This window comes from Suncus etruscus, chromosome 1 (assembly GCF_024139225.1).
Source record: "Suncus etruscus isolate mSunEtr1 chromosome 1, mSunEtr1.pri.cur, whole genome shotgun sequence".
NCBI lineage: Eukaryota > Metazoa > Chordata > Mammalia > Eulipotyphla > Soricidae > Suncus > Suncus etruscus.
In genome coordinates, this window is record NC_064848.1 from 143,490,807 (window position 1) to 143,498,547 (window position 7,741).

Consider the following 7,741-nt stretch of genomic DNA (forward strand, 5'->3'; position numbering starts at 1 on the left):
AATACACTCCCTTTTTTTTCATGCCTCTCAGAAATTTTAGAGCAAGGTCATAATTCTGTCACTTGTAATAACAAATTATCAGTAAAAGAAAAACCTTTTGGTGTTTTAAAATTTAAATGGACACACAAGTATTATAATTTGATTCTTTTATATTTCTATTAGAAAATTTATTTTAATTTTTAAGGTATTTAAAAAAATTATGTGGAAAATAATGTGATTAGCCTTTTTAAATAATATAGTTAATATTATTGCACAATTAACACCCAGGTGTGCTTCATAATACCCTTAGTTTTAATTTTGTGCTACAGCAATGGTTCTTTACCTTTGCATTAAAACAACTATCCTTTTAAGTGTATTCAGAAAGTCAGTTTTTCATACCTTTAATAATTATAGTTCATGCTATTGTGTTTAATCATAAAAATTTTAACATTATTGCAGCTGTTTTACTGTTCTACTGTGAAAACAATTTAAAGAAAACCTTTTTATTTACAGCAAATGATATCATACTTCAAAGTGCAAACTCTTTTTACAGTGCTCATTAACCATTTTATTTAATGTTTTATACTTCAAATTAGTATTATTTTAAAAATGTTTTATGCTAAATCTAAACCTTAAAATTTATTTTCAGCAAAGTTCCACTCCAGCTACATTAAGTACTTCTAACAACTAAAAGTTTTTCTGCAAAAAAAAAAAAAAAAGTTTTGGATCGATCCTTTTGTCTGTTTATGTGTGTGTTGTGATGAATGAAAGTGGCCACAATGTTGTGTTTAGTGTTGTTTTGTTTTGTCTATTTATTTGTTATTTCTACATTTCATGATAAGTACAATTTTTAAAGCCTTATCCATTTTTGAAATTTCAATTAATTTTTTTTTCACCTTGGTTCAGTCTGGTCATCTAAAAGACTGTAACATCCTGCTAAAAATCATGTGCTAAGCTAGCTTTGTCCTTCTGACAACATAGCGGAAAGTGTAGAGGATGGTAAACCCCAGATTTCTCAATGGCCATCGGGGATAACTTTTCCCTGGAGAATTTCTGGACTTTGCAATCATCCAGCTTTTCTGATATGTGTAAGTTAAGGCCATAAGAATATGGATATGTGGCTAGAAAAAGAAGCATCTAGCTTTAAGATAATAACTAAGAAGTTTAAGAAAAATCATTTAGGTTCAGTTTAAAAGTTTTTAAAAAAAATTGGCAATTGTTACTTATAAAATTTTTGAATGCTAAAGTCTCACAGAAGTCAGAAGGCATTCCCGTGGTATTCAAAAATAACTTGTGTAATATAAATTGCTGTGTCTTCTGCCTGTAAACCAAGGTCGCCCTATCCTACCCACACGCCTTCCCCCAACTCTATTCTTACACCTATCACCTTTTTTCAGCCTACTCTCCCCTCTGGTCCAGTTTCCTCCTCACAGCTTATTCTTGATATGATTAATGCCTCCGCCTCCACCATTACTGACCCTGCATATGAACAATGTTGGATTTGCTATTCCTCCCAGCCTCCATTTTATGTTTTTGGTGCTCCTATCCCTCTACAGAATCAACCCTCCATCGCATGGGACCTTAACCCTGGCCAAGGCATAACTCTGGGTCAAGTTATGGGTGTTGGACTTTGCATTCTGGGACCCCAAATGCTCCCTCCCCTTCAATTGATTGATGTTTGTAATCAAACCTATGTTGTTAATCATAACGACTCCTATGTTTTGTCCCCCAATGGTACTTATTTTGCTTGCTCTACTGGTTTGACCCCTGTCTTGGTTCCTGAAATTTTTCTTGCCCACAAAGACTATTGTGTGCTGGTTTTGCTGTTGCCTCGCCTCTCTGTTCACCCAATGGAAGATCTTCCCCTCTTCACCACTGACTCCTTCTTGCTACGCCATAAACGGGAACCTGTTTCTGCTGTGACCATTGCTGTGCTGCTCGGACTTGGTGCTGCCGGCGCTGGTACTGGTATCTACTCCATGGTCCGCTCATCTGAGTCCTTCTACCAGCTTCAGCACGCTGTAGATGCGAACATTAGAGAACTTAAGCAAGGACTTAAACACCTTAAGGAAACTGTTGCCTCTTTGGCTGAAATTGTCCTACAGAACCACCGTGGATTGGACCTTGCCTTTTTGAGGGAGGGGGGAATTTGTGATGCCTTGAAAGAAGAATGTTGCTTTTTCAAAGATAAACTAGGCTTGGTAGATGACAGTATTAAAAGAATTGAGAAAAGCCTCGAGCATAGACATAAACAGAGAGAAAAGGATGAATCTTGGTATCAGAATTGGTTTTCAACCTCTCCCTGGTTATCCACCCTGTTACCCAGCCTCTTAGGACCCTTTATTGGCTTTATGCTGCTGATTTCCTTTGGCCCATGGGCATTCCACCACCTCACAAATTTTGTTAAGAATCAGGTTGATGAAGCCACCAAACGCTCCGTGCAAGTGCACTACCAGCAACTCTCCACTCAGGACCCTATGCACACTCAATCTGCCGGTGAGCAAGGGTTTCAACCCCTAAGTTTTGCAGAGTTTCAACAGCTGGCTGAGCAATGTTGCTCACTCTGCTCCAGGCTGTGGAGGTGCCTACGACGGGGATAGCCTAATGCCAGTGTCTGGGGGCAAACGTGACTTCAAATAATTTGGAAACTCAGTCACGTCCAGAACTGGAAGCCCATTAGCGCAACCTAAGACAGGCCCTTCACCCAAACTTTCATTTTATTATACAAAGAAGGGGGAGATGTGGGAGACTGCTCTAGCCTGCACAAAAATGGATGCTATCAACCTTAGCCTCTATCTCTGTGGATAGTTCCACTGAGCTGCATACGTGACTGCTGGCAGGTTCCTAGCCCATGAGCAAATAGGAAATCTTGCTATAACATAGCCCCTTGTACTAACCACAGGGCCATGAGACCAGAGACAAGATAATATTTCCTTATATGTCTCTGGTTCCGGTCAAGCTAAAGGTTACTAGGATCAGTCATTCAGTCATTGAGTCATGCCTCCCCCTTTTTTCCTTTCCCACCTCCTTTGGGCTGTGCTTAACAAGGCACACTCTATCCTTTTTCCCTTTTTGGCCAAATACCTGTAGTAAGCATATAATTGGTAAGAAGCTTGTTTGAATTAACCAATGCTTGTATGCCCTATAAGTTTAATGTTTAGTACCTTTATTCATTTTTGGTTATGTGCCTATGCTTGGAATATAATTGGATAAGAGATGGTTTAAAATGACCAATAGTTTTTGAAACATACTTCCCCTTGTGTAAAAAATATATATAAATGCTTGCCTGCTTAATAAATTGCCTTTGATCAGATAAAAGACTTAGGCCTTCTTTCTAACCTCTACAGATTTTTCCCATAGATATTTCGGATCGGGTCGGCTTCAGTGAACCCATGAATAAGTTGCGGCATTCATCCCCTTCACCCTGCTGGCCGGGGTCCCCAGAAAGCCGCAAGTTTCTAAAGGCTAAATATGGAGTACGCATCAAGTATCATTTTGTCTTATATTTGTGAATTTGAGAATGCCTTGTCTTTTCACCTGATGCCCAGAATTGCAAAAGCAAAAACAAAGGTTAGAGTCAAAGATGAAGAAGATAGTATTGAATACTTATAAAACACAAACTTTTATTTGAGAGACAAAAAAATTAAGCTTTCCAGTAGTTACAACAATAAAAAAAAAAAAAAAGAGAAACCACCGGAGCAGTTGCAATTTCAAGATTCAGATGACTTTGTAAGAAAGTCTCAAAAGTCAAGAGTGAATGTCATCTTATAACATGAGCTTCACATGTGTGAGGCCTTGGGTTTGATTCCTGACATGAAAATAAACAAATGGACAGAGAGCTGATACATTGTCTTGTGCATGTTCAGTCCAAGTTTGATTTCCTGCACCACCAGGAATGATCCCTAAGAGCAGAGCAAGGAGTAAACCCTGAACATAACCAGATATGTCCCCATGGGGAAAAAAATGGGGGGGGGGGGTTGGGGCCACACTGGTGACGCTCAGGGGTTACTCCTGGCTTTGGGCTCAGAAATCACTCCTGGGTTGGGGGACCATATGGGACACCGGGGAATCAAACTGTGGTCTGTCCTAGGCTAGCGCAGGCAAGGCAGAGAGGCCTTACCACTTTCGCCATTGCTCTGGCCACTGGAAAAATATTTTTAAATTAAAAAAAATTTGTTTTAGTTTTTGGGCTACACCTGGTGATGCTCGGGGGTTACTCCTGGCTCTGTGCTCAGAAATCACTCCTGGCTTGGGGGACCATATGGATGCTGGGGATCGAATCCAGGTCCATCCTGGGTCAGCCGCATGCAAGGCAAATGCCCTATGGCTGTGCTATCGTTCCTGCCCCTGTTTTTGTTTTTGTTTTTTTTAAATAATTTTAAAACAAAACAAAAACTAAGTCAAATATTTGCTCAGGAGCAATCAGGGCATTTCTAGATGATGTCTGGATAAAATCTGGAGATGTTTGAGATGTTTCTTTATAGGCCATCCCTTAAGGCACATAGTCTGGCCACATTCACAATACCTTCTGGCATTATAATACAGTCATGAATCTGACAGAGCTGACTCTTGTAATGTCTATCCTCCAGTGTAAACTATACAAAAGCACAGTCTTTTCTTCCCCCACAAAGGTGATGACTTTTGAGAGACCCTTGCATGATGGTTGTGTTTGATGACTGTATATGCAATTGCTGTCAGAAGACAAGTTTGGAGCCTGACACCGTATCTGCTCAAAGTCTAACCTCGGGCAGGTTTTCAGCAGTTTCTTCAACTCTTAACCTCAGTCCTGAGCAGACAGATGAGGTGTCATTTCACAAACTAGTGGTGAAGTGGGATGTAATGAATCAGTCTGAACAATAACCCCAGGTCTCCTGACTCAAGTCTCCCATCCACTGGGGTAGGCCCTGGAAGGGAATGAATCATCAAATGGTGGAAAACTAGGAGGGGGGAGAAAGAAGTCTATCAACACTCCAAGCAACATTTTTCACATTTTAATCTCCTTAAAATCAGGGCACATTAAAAAAATGAATGGTATGCCATAGTTGAATTGGCAGCATTGTTTTTCTTTCTGGGTGAAATATAAAATGATGGTGTAAGTTAGATTGTATTATACTTGGGTTCTATAAAATAGGGTGGCCATAATCACTGGAAGAGACTTACATTTTTTTTTTTTTGCAGCCAAGGATTGTTTAAAAAGGATTCCTATAGTTCCAGCAACCAAAAAGGACATTGGCTGACCTTGTAGGATTCTGTTGGAGATGCTAGTGAGCAGCATCTGCTCCATTTGTAAAGAAGTCTTGCTAGGTGGAAATACACAGATAAAAGTCAGAAAGTCCAAGCACGGACTTGTTTAGCTAGAAGGCAGAGGGCAAGTGGATTTGCCTAGGTCCCTGCAGGGGTTATTCCTGTAAGTTAACACAATTTTTCACCAAAGAATCAAGGAATCATTGTTAACAGGCCTTCCCTCTGACCTTTCCTTTTCCATGCCAGCATTCTGCTGGCAAGGCTGCTGCTTAACCCTCTAAGAGGATATAAGAGACACCCATGTTCAAGACCCCTGTAACTCTCAGAAGCACTGAAGGTAGGATTAGTGGCTAGGCCATCCCAATTGGGGTGAAATTTGCCTCATTTGCTCCAGAATTCATCACATAATAGTGCTTGTCCACCGTTAAATGCTCGACAAATATTCTGTTCATTTTTATAAGCACAGGTCCCATAAAATGTTATTGCATTTAATGGGACGTGAGGATGTAGCAAAAGGGCAGGTTTTAAGACCAACCTTAGATGATATGGCTTCCTGGATCTGCTGGGGCTATCCCAGCTTCTGCCCAAGGTCTCAGCAGATATTATAAGGACTGACTTTCCCTCTCAGGAATATTCAAGTGTATAATAAAGGTTTCACTTCTAGGATTTCTTTTTTTCATGTGAATTTTAAAATGTACCAGTATAGCAGGATTAAAAAAATGACCATAAATTTTGTGAAATTTTAGTTTAAGTTTATTCCTCTATATGTATGTATGGGTACCACTTTGACAACAACTTTTTAAAATATTGTTCATGTGGTAATAGTATCCAGAGACAATAGAGATGAGGGCTGGAAGGACCAACCCATGATATGAAGAGTTAACTTCAAAGAGTTAAAGAAATAACTACACCAACAGCTATCATGACAATGGTAGTGAGTGAGAGAAATAAAATGCCTGTCTTGAAGACAAGCAGGAGGGGAGGGATATAGGGGCATTGGTGGTGGGAAGGTTGCACTGGTGAAGGGGAGTGTATTTTTTATGATTGAAACCTAACTACAACCATGTTTGTAACCATGGTGCCTACATAAAGATAATATTATTTTTAAAAAAGAATTAATAAAAATAAAGGAATTCTTGTGTGAGATATAAAAAAGTAAAGGAATGACAACTTACCCAACTCATAGGAACTGGAAATTTAGCCTATAGGTTTGCCTACAATGGTGGTGTGTCAGGAGTGAGGGTGGGTAGGCAGGTGATTGGATTCCTCGAGACCCTGGTAGAGGAATGCAAGCACTATGGTGATGGGTGTGATGCTGGAATGATGAAATATGAAAAAATATGATTAACAGTGTTATAAATCCTATACCCTGATTTAAAAAAAGAAATATTCAAATGTAAATTAGTTATATATTCAGTCAACATGTTTGAGTCAGGTGAAATCCATTTTTCAGTTTTTGTTTTCAAAAATGTGAGAGGGACCAGGAAATAGCCACAGACCATCCAGGGTTTGACTTCCAGCACCACATGGTCCTCCACACATCTGACCCTGGAAGCCCTGGATAGTCCTTACTACCAACCTCTGGTCACCACAGGGCCCAAGCAACACCATATTCTCAGACTCTTGCAATTGAACTGCCAGCCTGATTGACCAAGAATTACTGGTGAAATGAGAAATAAGATCATTTAAAAAAAGATGCTAAAAAAGCTGAATTAGTAAAATATTTAAGAGCTTAAGGATGAGCATTTTAACTGAATTTGTTCAATGAACAAATGTGAAAAGATAACCAGAACCATTTCAAGTCAAAAGCTCAAATGAAGTGGTTTTTTTTAAAAAGGGTTATCTTAAGTGGAATCATAAATTTTAAAAGACAAAATAGAGAACCCAATGACTAAATAAGTAAATTATACAATGGATTGGGAATATAAATAGGAACAAAGCAATCTAGTTTGAAATAGACTCATTAAATAATACATAACTCGGTAAAAATGATACATATATCTGCATGTAATAGACTTAGACATTTATATTTGTAATATATCTACAGGCACAGAGGATTTGTCTCTTGAATAAAAGCAAAATCTAAGAGAAATAGGATAAATGAAAATCAGGCTCTTCCTGAAAACTGAACAGCAACTCCTGAATTGTTCTTTCAGGTGCAGGGACCCAAGCAGAAGCCCTAAGGAGAAGCACCCCAAAAATTAACTGACTCTCTTCTCCCCAACCACAACCAATTCCTAAAATGAATATTTTTTGTTAGACTATTGAGAGATGATCCTAAATTTCCAAGGGCATAAGTACGTTGCTGAATTTCACTGTTTTATTTGGAAAAGTGATCCCACGGAGAATTCTTTCCTAGAAGTATCTAATGAGGGCCGTGGTAGAGCATTTGCCTTGCATGTGACCAATCCAGGATGAACCTAGGTTTGATCCCTGGCATCTCTAATGGTCCCCCGAGTCTGCCAGAAGTAATTTCTGAGCACAGAGCCAGGAGTAACTCCTGAGCACCACAGAGTGT

General features: G+C 39.2%; 1 non-coding gene across 1 annotated transcript; it reads left to right on the forward strand.

Moving 5' to 3' along the window:
* Window positions 1-248: 248 nt before the first annotated feature.
* Window positions 249-375, forward strand: LOC126030915 (small nucleolar RNA SNORA22). The gene has a single exon (XR_007503203.1). It is a non-coding gene; the product is annotated as a small nucleolar RNA SNORA22 (small nucleolar RNA).
* Window positions 376-7,741: the final 7,366 nt, after the last annotated feature.